This window comes from Primulina tabacum, chromosome 6, assembly GCF_025594145.1.
Source record: "Primulina tabacum isolate GXHZ01 chromosome 6, ASM2559414v2, whole genome shotgun sequence".
Taxonomy (NCBI): Eukaryota; Viridiplantae; Streptophyta; class Magnoliopsida; order Lamiales; family Gesneriaceae; genus Primulina; species Primulina tabacum.
In genome coordinates, this window is record NC_134555.1 from 25046057 (window position 1) to 25061814 (window position 15758).

General features: G+C 36.9%; 1 pseudogene; it reads right to left on the reverse strand.

The window, feature by feature from the left end:
- Positions 1-438: 438 nt before the first annotated feature.
- Positions 439-14919, reverse strand: LOC142549203 (clathrin heavy chain 1-like; annotated as a pseudogene).
- Between the last annotated feature and the right edge of the window lie 839 nt (positions 14920-15758).

Consider the following 15758-nt stretch of genomic DNA (forward strand, 5'->3'; position numbering starts at 1 on the left):
ATATAATGTTTTGACAGGGAGAAATAGGGTTGGGAAGCCCGATTAAAATTTATACGTCAAAGTTGTGCGTTGGTGTAGACTCGTAGACTGAGATCACACACAGACAAGTGTTAGATTTTACATCTTTTGTCAATACATCTTTTAAGTTTTAGAATTGGTGGAGTATTTCTCTCCGTTGAGGTACCTTCCCGACACATTTATTTTTAAAAACAATCTCATGCTAAAAACAGGTAATGTAACCAATTACATTATGTTATTTTTATAATTGAAGGTCACTCTTTTAAATAGTCAAATTTTTCCCTCCAGTTGAGCGTTCCCAATGCAGAAGGGAGAAAGGGAATCGGAATCCAAAAGAAGAGAGGAAATTTAGACTCAATGCAGAATCAAAAACTCTTGTATATACCAACGTGAGACGATTGTAAAATTCTCAAGTGAAACTAAACAAGAAAACAACACCCAAGAATCAATATAAAACAAACCACATTTTTTACAGCATCATTATTTGTAAAATTGTCATATTCTTGCAGCCTAGAGCTGCAAAAAAAATGCCTCAGCTACAAAAGAATATTACAAGAAAATATTTATATAAATTTTTACCGTATTACAGGCTAGATCGTCTCATGCCTCAGCTAGCCATCTTCCAGAAATGAGAAGAGAATATGATACAAACAAGAAACTATATTGCATTGTCGCTGCCAAACCTTGGGTGCATACTCAGTATGTGACTACTTGTAGCAAATGTTGACAAGGTAACCATAGAAAAATCAATAGGAACCCATTGGTGGCATGCCAAATGGTGGCATCGGCGGCATGCCCATGCCACCCATCGGCGGCGGTACAGGGTAACCCCCTCCCATACCCGGCATAGGCGGCGCTGGCAAAGCAAGAGGCAACAATTGGGCATACAAATTCTGCAGAATTAGTCGTAATTAGCAGTTAGAGATCCCAGTAATTTAAGATATGGTTTGGAAAATAATGACGAGTCATAGTCAGCTGTTGAAAGTACTTTTTCTGCAATGTGAATTCATCAAATTTTGGTCAAGAAAGGACGTACCAAGTATATCAATTTGTAAACTAAATTAAATGAATAAAAATGTCTAATTACTTGAGAGAGAAAAATTTGTTTCGGGCATCATATATACCTGCTGCATGATGACATCTTTCTCCTCCTCGGCTTTAGCCTTCACTTCCTTCATAGCCTCAATCTTGTCCTTTATTAGTTCATCAACTTTGCCGGTATATTCACGGATAAACTGAACGAGAAACAAAGACGCATATGCTTGTTATGAAACAGAGCAAATGAAAGTAAAAGGTCCCAAGAACTATTCTAGAATTTACTTTTTATTTGACCAGAAAATACAAAATAAGGACCCCAAAGACAAGTACACGATGACAGGAGAGGAAGGAAAGGAAAGATATAGAGAAATCACCTGTAATAGATACGGGAAGGCAAAGTCAATCATGTTATTCATCCAGGCAAGTTCGAGTGCAACGTCTGGGCGAATCAAGTCGTAACAAACAAAGAGGCATGAAGCAAAGCATTCCTTCTTGCCCTAAAAAGAAGAAAAAACCAATTAGATACCCTAGTCAACCATTAAATATTGATGTAATCATAATACTCATAGTCTTCTGAAAGCATAGTGATATTAATGTCATTATAAATGCAAAATAGACACCACCTTACTAAAAAATAGTTAACATCGTTTGCAATATGAAAAGGACTTCGATTGGATTTGAAAAGAAAGACCATATATTTTCTTCAGGGAAAAAATATTAGATTAGATATTGTTTGTTGATAAAGCGAACCTGTTCAACGAAGTAAACAAGTAACTCTTCAGCAAGTTCACGATCACCAGATTGTGAAGCTGTCTCCATCGCATCTTTGTAGAGGTTGTCTTTCTTTGATAATGCAATTGATTGCTTCCATCTGCCCGCTTTCTTGTAAATGTAGGCTGAAACACGCCTCATCTCCAGAAGCTCATGTTTCTCAACCTACTCAAGCACGTTAATCAGTAATTCTAAACTTTCTAAAAAAAAAGGAAAACGAAAAAAGAAAAGAAAAATAAAAGAAAGAAAGAAATGAAGAAAAGGAACAGACTGTAGTAACTTCAGCGTACCCTTTGAGCGAGACCAATTTGATCAAAGTTATCATGCAAGTCAATTGATTCGCGAAGTCTGTCATAATCCTCCTCCTCTACATAGATGTCATTGAGAGCTTCATTCACTGCAGACACATTATTGCTCTGAACTGCAACCATATAAGGCTTAACAAGACGTAGATGACCCGCCTACACATATTAACATAAAACAATTAAAAACTTACAAACAATTGTGAACGCTGAAAAGAAAAAACATATCAAGCAGAAGTGTCAACCTTTCTCATTATGTCCACAACACGAGTGTGATCAACGCGAAGGGCAAGAACATTCAGGACATCATTGATGAGGTCAGGATGTTCTTGCAAATAGAAATGCACAGCTTTGTAATATAGCTCCACATTGGCAACTTTGACAATAATATCTTTAAATTGCATGTGCTCCCAAGCTTCTGGGGAATGATTCATCACAGTTGTAGCAGCATTATCAAACTCATCATACTGAACGTATAGATAAGTTAATTCTTGCCAATGCTGTTGTTCGTCACATGCTCTGATAAGCTTGGGAATATTCAGACGTGTAGAAAACAATTTGATGTGCTCCATAAGCTTTTCATGACGGTATCTAGCATACAGGACACCCAACTCGGTAAAAATCCCCATATGTGCACGTTCCAATCCTAAACCACTTTCCATGAGAGATAAGAGCTCATTAAAGCATCCTCTGTTTTGATAATACTCGCTAACCTCTTCCAGGTCATCCACCTACAAGAATCACAAAATAATGTGCCACAATATAATTTTAGTTCAGAAATCTTGGATTATGAAATCAAATCACTTGATTGTAGTAGAGTAAAATACTACACTTGAAAAATGAAAATCTGTGAAATACCTGTACAATGATGTTCAGACCACATATCTGAGCCAAGCGGAACTCCTCAGCATCAACACAAGCAAAGCAGACTTCTTTCCATGTCTTTGCGCTGTTGGCTTTTCTTGCTGCATCAACAGCACCTTGAAATTGCTTCAACTTCACTAGTGTGATTGCCAATTTGCCCCAGTTAGAGATAAAAGCAAAAATAATCTTTGCAGCCTCGTACAAAGCTTCATCATACAAGCGATCACCAACATTCGGCAGATTAGCAACATTTGGCATAAGAATAAATTCTTCGATGTCACCCAATCTATCAATCTTAGCATATGCATAAATGAGCTCACTGTCGACTTTTGGTTCCTTAGTTTTCAGCCTGACCATGAGAAGGTACTTCACCAAGTCATGATAAACATTTGCATCCTCGGCAGCTCGGATGACCTCCAGGAATTGAGTAGCATCATCTGCACGAATAAATGACTCAATTGCATCGCTCACCAGTCCTTCCCTGAGTTGAGATTTAGCAACATGGCTCCAAACAGAATCTTCTTCAACACGAAAAGCAAATTCTACAGCTCGATTAATATCTCGAATATTATCCAGCAAAACATCAACAGCCTGGACATTCAAATTAAATTTCTTGAAAATAGCAAAAGCTTCTTCATACAATTGAGCTTCCACAGCCACTTCTCCAACTGCAGGGCCATCAAAGTTATCAAGTCTATTAATATAGTCCATAACTCTAGAAGGGTCTGCCTTGATTGCTGTCAAGATAAGTAAGTTTTGCAGGTTAAAGTTTCCACTAAAGGCAGAGTTCTGAAGAACAATCTTTTCAAGCAATTCAATTAGTTCGTGAGGGAGATCAGCAGTCATAAAAGCTTTAACAGCAGCAGAAACTTGCTCTGGGCTCTTGCTTTCAGGCAACGCAGTAGATACGACTTGATCAATAAGCAGCCTTCTGAATTCATTTTCAGGATCAAGAACTTTTCCCCAGAGATCAGCATCCATTCTTTCAACCACATATCTGAAATTATAAACAAAAAGTGGATCAACTTCTGATACGCATGAAACTAATTAACTAATGTGTAACATTCAATAGAACTACGCATCACAAACCTTGCTTGCAGCTTGAACAAAGAATTCTTATTTGTCACATTAATAAGTTCATCATCACACTGTCCTCTCCGGTAAGCCACAACGGCAAGGGTAGGATCACGCTTTTCACAATATTTACCAACAACACGAGAATCATAATATGGGTTGGTGGTGAGAAAATGTTCCGGATTGTTGTTGCTATCTATTATTATTTTACCCAAAGCATTGTGGACATGCACATCTTGGCTTCCTTCACTCACAAGATGTTCCAGAAACTGAGTGAGCAGGCGAAGACGATTCCTGCAAACCACATATCACAAGAAAAGATATCAAGGAAGAAGCTTGCTCGATGCAAAGCTAAGCTAGAGGGCATGGTGTATAAAAGGTACCTTTTCTCGCACTCATCCACCAGTGGCTCGACTGGAAGCAGAGAACGAACAGAGAGAATCAGACCTTTAATAAAATCTTCAGGACACTCGTCATCTAGGAGTTGACCAACAACTAATGGAGCATTTCCAGGATTGACCTATAAAGCAAATAACAATCACTTGCATGAAAGACAAGATTTACCCTATAGGCAAGAAATTTTTCAAAAGATCATCATACCTTCTGCACATAACCTTCAATATAGCGAAGCATGTTGTTCGAGTACAAGTAATGGGTGAGATCTGGAACAAAACCAAAGCGGTCACAAACATTGATTAATGGTCGGGCATCTGGAAGTTTTGCTTCCATTAAAAAATTCTTTGTCTTTTCAGGGTCGTAGAAATTTGATTCTCTGGTTACACGCTCAACCTCTTTAATTTGTCCAGTCTTGGCAGCAGCCTCAATGTACTTGAAGTGAATATCAGGATCCTCACTGCCAGAAACCAATAATCATAAAGATAGATTAAATACAAAAGCGTCAGGTCATTGGACAGCAATTAGAAATCCATTCCTTTCCTAGCAAATTACCTGGAGCTCAAATATGATCCCAGGAAGAAATATAATCCTTCATATGACTTGAACTGCTCAAAGAGCTTAATACAAGTTGCAACACCCAATTGTTCGCAATATTCTTTAGCAACCTACGCATTTTAGAACAGCAATTGTAACCAATATATGAATTATAAAGTCACTTCAATTAAATGAAAACAATAAACTTCACAATTGTGGGGCCTTGGTTTCAGAAAGGCATCTTTCAATAAATTCAACATTTAAATCTTTATGCCTTCACCCTACCTGGACAATTATCTGAAGGTTTCCTCTTAAATTGACTAGCAAAAGATCCTTCATACACTCCAGAGCCCATTCTGGGGAAAGTGTACCAAAGAACTCTACAAGTGCCTGAAATTATCGCATCATTAAGCACTAATATTGACCAGTTGAATGGCAAACAATACTAATTTTAGTAACCTGTGGCTCAATTGCATGAGTGTTGACAATAACACGCTTGATATCGGGCAGCTCAGAGTAATGCTGCAGACACAAGTAAAATGTTTGATTAAAAATTAGAAGTAACATGTAAGTCTTGGGTACATAAATGGGTGAGATGTAACCTGTAGTGCTCGAACATAAAGGCCAGCTTTCTCGCAGAGTTGGGCAATCCTAGGCCTGTCATAGTGACTAAACATTCCATTAGCCAAAATAGCGTCTGCTACATTGGGAAAGGTCACAAGATTGATCTCCAGGACCTGAAAAAAAAGAACAAATACATGATGCCTCTGTGAACAAAATAAAAGATTGATGTTGAGTTACAAGAGGATTAGCATGAATCAATATTGACCTTAGTTTGTAGGAACGCATGCTCTGGTAGATTTGGTTTCAGGACATCCAACAGAAACGCTGTTGCTTCACGGATCATGTTCCTCTGATGAAAATTATCAAAATAGAAAGACTTTACAATTAATCATCTAAAAAACATAAGATCCTAAGGCTTTCAAAGATGAAATGGGAAAAACACATAAGAACAATGACCATAAAATCAGAATATTCAAATATAAAAGAAACATACATACCTGAAGGAAGAGATCAGTAATAGTATTGTAGTCAACAGGACAACCTCCTTCCATTTGAGACATCATAAGAGCAAAATTAACTGCTCCCTGTAGAACCAGATGAAATCATTAAAATGTGCCTCCAAATATCAGGTTCCATCATAATTCAACATAACAAGCAACTCAAGCATAATAGATAACATTGTCGAAGACTTCAAAAATTAGTTTTATGTCAATCCCTGTATACCTGAGGATCCGACCGGAGAATGGTTTGCAAAAGAAACAGATAATCTGGTGTATATCCCACCTGTTTCAAGTTAAACATGATTTTTCATTGGAATCAATTGTATTACAGAATGTCAAAAAACGATAACAAGTGAAAAGGCAACAACTCTGTTATAAACTAGCGTCATTGACCTGCTTTGAATATATCAAGATTTTGTCAAACTCCCGACGCTCAGCAAAAGCTGCCACGACTTTCGGTGTAGCTCTAGCTTTGATATATATTTTCAGTGCAAGGTCATTGTCAACAGTCTACAAAATAAAAGAGGAAACTGAAAATAAAAATTGCACAATAAAATGGGACACGTTAAAAATCAGATTTGAAACAATAAACGATCTGAAAGTGGTGGAAGTTCCAAACTGAATGAATTACCTTCACAAGGTCTCCAAGTTCCTCACTGCATTCAAGTTTATCTTCAGCCAACCAGTTCTCCAATAAATTCTTTTTGTTCTGGTTAACAACTAGCCGTGATAACTCCAGAGACTCAAACGCATTAAGCTTTCCTTTAGTTAACAGCGTCCCAAAGTACTGCAACAACGGCGGTGTCTGCCCAGCTTGAACAGGTACACTCTAAACAAATACATGTTATCTAATCAAACTCTCATCCCAACAAAAGAAAATACACAGGATGCCAAATCAGATTTCTAAACATGAAAGCTAATGAACAACAGGCACCTGAAATTTAGCAACAGTATCAGGAGTCCTTAGTATGCCTTGAGGAGATTCTGCAGCAAGCTCGGCAGCCTCTTTATACTTTGTCTGAGCAAACAATTCTTGAAAACGTTGAACAACCTAACACATTTTCAGATAGCAAAAAGTTACATCGTCTGCATCCAATAAGAACGCAATTACTAAACAAAAACATAAGCAAGCATCTGCTTTGATCACCCAGAAAAACAACTGCAAAAAGTCGATGAAAAAGTTCGGTTTGACAGCTCAGTAAAATATTTTAGACTTTACTCGGAAATGATATAGGAACGTGCAATCAAACGCATGCTTTTCTTGTCATAAACAAAAAAAACCGATCAAGATTTTGGCACGACAAAAATCTAGTCCAGCTTTTAATCAGGAAACAGCCCAAGCCTAATTCTATTCCACCCCAGGGAAACCATTCAGCATCAAAATAATTTTGTAAAAAGCATTCATGCACACCAAGCATAGGAATAAATGTAAATTTCTTTCTCCACACAGCTATATTAAACATTTAGACCATCAAAAGTCAAATTTAACCTACCAAATTCTCAGCACCAGGAAGGTTTCCTCTTTTTGCAAGGTTGACAGCAAGCTCCAGATTGTTCAACTAGCAATAATCATTAAGACTCTAAATATTTTTATTTTTTTGAGATGATTAAGACTCTAAATATCTGTTAAAAAGAAGAATGAATATTACAGAAACTGCAGAATCTTAGCATACCTGGCCGCTGACAAAAGACACTATAGTTGCTTCATTAACAGTTGCAAGTAAAACTTGACCTCGCCTGTTAATAGCATAGAAACCTCCAACTGATAAAGCCTCTGATGTCAGAAAAATGGGATCTGGACTGATTCTATTTCTGTATACGGCAGCAGCAGATTCCAGATCATACACAAAGAGCAACCCAAGCTTCGTGATAACATAAATAAGACTAAACTTATGGGATATCTGCGCAAAACCATATAATTAGCCTGTTAAATAGACATAAAAATTCAAACATAGAGAGCTAAACATAACAAACTTGTAAAATTCGATAGCTAACTCTCAAACTCGTCCGAGTTGGAGCTCAAGTTTATTCTAGTAAATTTGTTTCACGGGCTTAGCTCACAAGATTGGATCCCTGACCATCGCATGCACTCAAATAACGAATTTGGCTCACTAATTCCATTAATTATTATATTCACGAGCTTTGTATGTAGAATTAATAATAGTATTTTAGAATAATGATGATATTTTACCAATAAATATTTAAAAACTATATTGATTAATATATCCCTGTCTTTTATTAAAAATATAAATAGATAAAATGCTCATATTTGAATAAATAAATTTGAACTTGACCTTGAGTTCAACAGACTAGTAAGGTGGTTAAATTCGACATACGCCTTTTAAATTTAGCAAAGACTAACCCATTTGCAAGAGGGGGAAAGATATTTCAAGAAGAAATACCTGCATAGCCACTGGGAAGTCATCAGCAAAATCTGGAGGGAAGAACAAATCCGCCTGCTTTTTGGTGAAAGTTGGTTTCCCTGTAAAGGCGTGCAAGCGTTAGGCCAATAAATAAACATAAATAGAAAAAATATTGATATCATGTATATATCCTGAACATGACATCAAAACCAGTAATTTTGTTTAATATGACTAAGAAGATCAAAATCAAAAAACCATGAAAGATATATGCACCTGGCTGCGCACCAAGCTCAATAACATGCAACTTCGATGAAATCTGACCAGAATTAGAGGACTTTGTTGCAAAAGAAATAAGAATGGAGTCTTTATCATTTCCTGCAACCTGCATAAGAATATATAAAGAGAGTTAGCAACAGCTTTGCCCACAGAAACAGAATATAGAGCATAGAAATCAAAAGCAAGGAGCAAAGTACCCGGAAAGAGGCAAAAGATGCAGCATGTGCTTCAAGAGATTGACTGCGTTGTTGGTCTACAGAAAACAGTTGCATATTTCCTTTGACGAGTTGTGGCCGCTAAAGAAGGAACATCTCAGTCCAATTGTTGGCAATGAAACACAAAACGCAGAACTATGAAAGTAAAAATAATGTCTCCAAAAACTAGTAAACACAAAATATCTGTATATGATCTATCATCATTATCACCATCATAAAATTTTGACTCAAAAATATAAGTGTGACATTGTTGAAGAATATTGAAAAGAAAAGGCAAGGAAACTTTGCAAGCTATAAAAATAGATTTGTTAAGGAAGGTGATCCCGAAAGAAAAAACTTGTGGAAAACAAATTATTTTCTATCATTAACAATGTGAACTACTCTGATTCTGGCCAAAATCTTTATTTTAAATTTGAAAAGTAAAAAATTGCCATCCACTCACCTCGGGTGAACCAGGAGCAATCCCGATCAAAACCAACCACTTTTCAGAAGGGTCACATTTATAATTGATGATTTGGTTGTTTGCTAAATTAGCAGTTCTTTCAAACATCTTTACAGGTTCAGAGTCACCTACTCAGGGAGAGAGGAAAATTATTAAGGAAAGACAGTGCAACTACTTGAAGAAAATGAAATGCAGAAAATGTACTAAACTTAAGAGAGAATCCAAATGGTTTTGATCTTGCCTTCAATCGACCAGTGATAAACCGAGGATTGGGTCACTAACCTAACATCTTGGGAGAAATCCACTTCCAAAATACAACCTGCCATAGAAGTATAATGTGCAGAACAACCAACTTCAGAAGACTTGAATGTTGTATATAATATTAACTTATATGTCCACAACCTGAAGTATCAAGTGTACAACAGTCACAGGTATTGATATACTTGCCTGCTCCGGCATCTGATAAGACTTCATCTTTGCTTTGGCCTCAATGTTGAAAATTTGCAAGTGATCTTGAGTGGTTCCAGGAAGTTGAGCTTCATCAATAAACATCAATATTTTGGTGAAGACTAAAAGAACATAGGATCCCATACCAGCAAGTTCACTAATTTCAGCAGTACATGTTAATAATAATTACTGAATACGTTCTGAACCAAATTGCTAAGGCTAACACTTCTCGTGGTCGTATCATCAATGGATAAAAAGGTGAGATTTTCCATGAGATGAAAACTTGTAAGACCCTTAACACAACTAGGAACGGCATTTGGCGCACGACTCCTCATCCCAAAACTTAGAAAGAAATGATTGCCACGGCTGTTGGAAAGGGTGATTCCAGGCTTGCTTTGTGTCAGCCCAAATCACCTAGAAACATGGAACAGCCAGTCCAACATCCATGTGATACAGTTAAACTCTCAGAATCGGTTCAACCCACAGCCCATGTACTTTTCCCTAGTGCATCGGCCCAGATTACAAATTCTGATCTGGCCCCACTGATTCTATCTCAGCCCAAGAGCAATCTTCTATGGCTAATTCTTCTAACCAGTTTTAAACTAAAGGGGACGATGGGGATTCTCCAATATGTTCCATGGACGTTCAAGTGCTATTGAATGGTGCTCATGTTTTATCTTCAGATAAACTAGTGGACGATAATCAATCTAGTAAATCAACAGCAATTCCTTTTTCAAGTCCCCTCGCTTCCTAGTTCATCTCTGTCCACAAAGAAATAATCTGGTGATTCGGAGAGCATTGCCAAGTCAGTCAAGGAAAAAGGAAAAAGTATTGGCTGAAGAAATGAAGGAAATGGAATAGACATGCAGATGGTCCTCAATTTAGTCCAAATGTGAACCTAGAAAACCTGAATCTTTCTGTCCACCAAGATTGAGCAGGAGTGAATCATTTGATAACCTCACGGAATATGGTTCTTAGGTTTCTAAAAGTCAAGGCAGTAACTGCATGGTAAATTGAAGCCAAGTCAAGAAGCTATTCTAGGAAATCTTGTTAATAATTCGAGGTGGCAAATACAAGGCAGCTTGAAGTCAAGTCAAGAATCTAAGGAGCTTGTTCTCTAAAATTTATTCTACCTGTAATCTTCTTTCGTTGTTCTAGCCAACAAGGAGGTCTTCGCATAATCATCCTCCTCTATCTTTTTTATAAGAAACGATGATATATTAGAAGATTAAATTTAATAATTACAAAAAGCGGACAAGAGATCCGTGAGGGAGAAAAGTAAAATAACTAATCATAACAACAACAAATATAACTTTAGTCTCACACTGAATCTGAAATCAAGAAATTCTTAAACTTTGAATGCTTCTCAATCCAATCAGATGCCCGAAACTTAAATTTTTCCCAACAATCTTCAGCTGGCTCTTCTGTATTGTCCAAAATCCTTCTATTTGGCTCCATCCACCTGCCAAGATAGCGTCCAAGATCTGAAGCAAACAGGTCGTGTGAAGATCTTGGAACTACCCAAAGCAGACCCAACTCCTCCAAAGCTTGTACCAAAGAAAAACTCGTGAAAAAACAACACATGAGTATGTGATTCTAAGTCTCCACCTCTTTCCGACAGAATACAGACCAGTTCGGACAAATAGCACGTGTAGGTAATCTCTTTTGCAACATATCACAGGTTGGCAAACTTACCCAAAACCGCAGTCCACGAGAATATTTGAACCTTTGGTGAGATCGGTGATTTCCAAATAACATGAAAAAGAAGAAAGAGAGGAAAATCACAGATACGAAAGAGTGACTCATAGAAAGATTTAACAAAAAAAAACCCTAAAGAATCGCCTTCCCAAAACCTAAAATATACACATTCCTCATCCAACTGACCCTCTCTAAAGACCTTATCGAAAAACTCAAATCATTCACTTCATCATCCCTGAGGTCCCTCCGAAAGTGAAAAAACCAAGATAAAGAAAAAGGAATAGAAGATTCCACCGACTGAATAAAGTGAGAAATAGGCTTGTTGTGAATCGAAGAAATCGGAAATAAATAAGGATAAAGATCTTTAAAAACGAATATCCCACCACTTAACCTCCCAAAAATCTGATGAAAAGCCGGATAAATTCTAGAAATAACTTCCATGGGCTTCAAATGTAACATTACTTGGTAAACCTGCGTCTCAACCATTATCTTGCATCCCATATTTGCTAACAATAACCTTTTTTCCATAACGACTCCTCCTCGACAGAACATCTCCACCACCATTTACCCAAGAGGACCTTATTCCTCTGACAAATATTCCCAATATCCAAACCCTGTTTTTCTTCAACTTACAGGCATGCTCCCACACAACCAAATGACAATGCAAATCTATGTCATCTTTTTCCCATAAAAATCCCTCCTAATCTTCTCCATAACCACTGCTACAACTCTTGGTACCCTAAAAAGAGATATGACGTACATTGGCAGAGCATTCATCATTGCTGAAATCAAATTTAATCTTTCCCCTCTCCCCTGGACAAAAATATTTTCTTCCAACTCGCTAATTTTTTCGACATCTTGGACAAAACAGGTTCCCATAACGAAGTTTTCAAAGATTTCACCTAGTGGAACCCTTAAATATCTAATAGGCCAATTCTCCCTCCGATATCCAATCTTTCAAGCTAACCCTTCCACTTTACCTTTTCACAATTGATGCCCAACAATGCGAACCTTGTCCATATTGGTCTTTAGTCTTGACATTTGGCAAAATGAATTTCTCCACCAAAAAACTCTGATGACTCTCATTCTTAACAAAAAACTACGTATCATTCGCAAATTGGATGTGTGAAATCTCAACTTTCTCTCTACCAACTTCCATTCCACTTTATGGTTCATTGCTTTGGCCTTATCTATCAATCTACCCAACGCATCTATTACCATTTTAAACAGAAAGACGGAAAGTAGATCCCTTTGCCTTAGGCCTTGCTTTCCCTTGAATTTACCCCTTGGTCTACCATTGATAAGGACTGAGAATGAAACATTCGAAACACATCCCTTATGCTCTCCCTTTCTCTCCGAACCCTTATTGTTGTAGAACAAACTCCAAAAAGCTCCAATCCACATTATCAAATGCTTCTCAAAATCGACTTTAAAACACCCACTAGTTTCTTTTTATTACATATCATCTCCTACACCACTTTATTGGCTAATAAGACAACAATAAAAAATATGTCTCCCTCCGAAAAAGCACTTGAGCCTCTGCGATGGGGGTTTTAAAACTTTCTTCAATCTCATTGACAAAACTTTAGCAATAATCTTAGACAAATTGGTTATCAAAACCAATTGGCTCCATGATCTTCATAAGCTTATATCATTACTAAGATTGGAATTCTTGTTAGTTTCATTGCTTCCTTAACAGCTATAATGGCCAAATCATTGTATCCTTGCATTCACAGCCTGATTATTCCCATAAGTTTCCCCACTACAAAAAAGTGACTTGAGCGCTAGGTGTAAACAACATGGGATTGACTCATCAAGCTTAGGCACTTAAAGGATGGTTTTCAAACAGATCATAATAATGTCTGAAAATTTTAACAAATGCAAGACATAAATAAAAAAAATAAGGAAGGCACCAATAGCAATGTAATCTTTGTGAGCAGGGGCTCAGAGAGAAAAAAACATTGAAGAAAATATGCAACCTTATTCATACAAGCACTTAGATTTTGCACTTACCCACAACAGCAGATAGCAATGATAGAGAAAAATAATAATTCAATATTTTCAAATTCACGAAACCGTCCAAAATGTTTCAGTAAATCATAGTTATTTAGCATATTCCTAAGACATAAAATCAATTAACAGCAAGACTTGCTAACGGTATTTCAGCAACTTTATTTGGATTTCAGAAATTTGAGGTATATGTGAAGACTATTCAACATATGCAAGCTGAAGAAAAAAGATATAAGATTTGAGAAGAACCTCGTGTCTATGAAAAAGGGAGAATAAGATAAAAACAGAATGTCACTGAAAATAAAGATAGATGTATGGGGGGGGTGGGGTGGGGGATCTCGTTGATTAAGGAGCAACTTTCAGTGTGCTTGCACCCATGAGAAAGGCACATTTGTCAGCCAAGAACATAGGTCTTTCCCTAAAAAGGGTTCGAGCATGCACATGGGAACTTAACTGTGACATTCTCATACAAATAACCTTCCTAGACTTCTGGGAGAAATTTTCTCAAAGTAACAATCATGTGGGAGCAAATTTTGATATAATTAAGGTCTACCCATCATCATTAAATCCTTTATAATTTGGAACTCTGCTAATATTATTTTTACTCTGTCCTTCGCAAAGTTCTTTTCCTGTTTCAATGAGATATCTAATTTTTTTGGATAACCTGAAATGGCCAAAAATACATCTTCTTGCAGTAACCAGTAACCCACATCTGCATGCACTCAAGTCAGGAAAGTGAGGAACATGTGTTTGATAACAAACAACTTATCAGGACCTGAGCGAGCCCTAACTACACATTTATCTAAACTGTTGAGGCCCAAAATCACTGAAAAAAAGTCAACAACGAGAAATGTCTTAGAAATGCTTCTTACCTTTCAGCGCCAAAATTCTAGTATGCGGGTTCATTAGAGCAGAATCTGCGGTGATGGGCCGCCTCAACGCTGATTCGGCATGCTCATGTCAATAATGACCACGCTGTTCTGAGGTGCTGTCTCACGAACACATATGTACTTATCAGATTCCATAGTCACATTCGTGAACGTAATGAACTGAGGACTGATCCCTATGCTAGTCAACTGCAACCACCGAATCATCAGGCAATCAAAATACAATTCCAGTAACAAAAAACTTCAGAAAACAATAAACATATCTAAAATTGGAATAGACAAGCCAAATCAAGAATTTCATCATACAATTCCCTCTGCAACTCACAACAGATTCAGCGAATCAAATCAGGCAATCAACGATCCTAATGAAATAAACTATTAGATTAAGCAGTCCAAGAGTTCGATTCGAAAAAATTGCAATAGCTTTAGCATAATTGATACCGTGAGGGCTTCTTTCATGGTGATCGGAGCATTAGCGGCCGCCATGACTGGCGACAACTCAAGCTTCGAGATCGGAGCTCCGGATCTGCAAAACAATCGAGGATAAAAACAACGGTTCAGCTAGACTTCCGAGATCTGGAGTAGCGCAGGGCAATCCTCGAGCCCTAGGAGAAGCGAAGAGAACCGAAAATGAGACAGAGCGGATACATATATACATATATAGACCTTGGAAAATGGAAGCCAAAAATTGAGTCGCCTTCTATTCTATAGTGCATAAGAATCAGCAAGAACCTCTTAATACACTTAGGAAAAGCTGTTTTCACTTGGTCGTCCCATCCACTCTGGTTCTGGTCTAAATTAAAATTATTGAAATTTCAACGATATTATAGATTGAAAATGAGTATTTATATTTTTCTGTTAATGATAAATTTTTATATTTATAATGAAGTTTTTGATCTAATCTAACTACTATCTGCACAAAATTTGAACCCATGACTATGTGGGTCTTGGAATTTTATTCTTATCACTAGGCCAAAAATTATTAACGTTACCAATGAATTTTGATGTTTAGATCATGTTTTGTTGAATTTTGCATTACATTTTATATTAATCTAGATGTATTTTTGGACTTTTAAGAATTGTAAAACTAATGTGAGAACCAAGACAATGTAATGGCTAAAATTGGAATTTTAATTACTAAAATATGTAGTTTTAGTATAGTTATGTCAAAATATATTATATATATATACATATATATATAGAGGTCTGCAAACCACTCACTTACACACTATCGCATGTTATTCGATGATGAAATAGAAGACAGCAAAATATTGGACAGCCCAAAAAGAAACCACCATGTGTTTTAGTTAAACTCAACCTTGTGTTTATATTTTCTGGTTCATCACGTTACCTTATGTT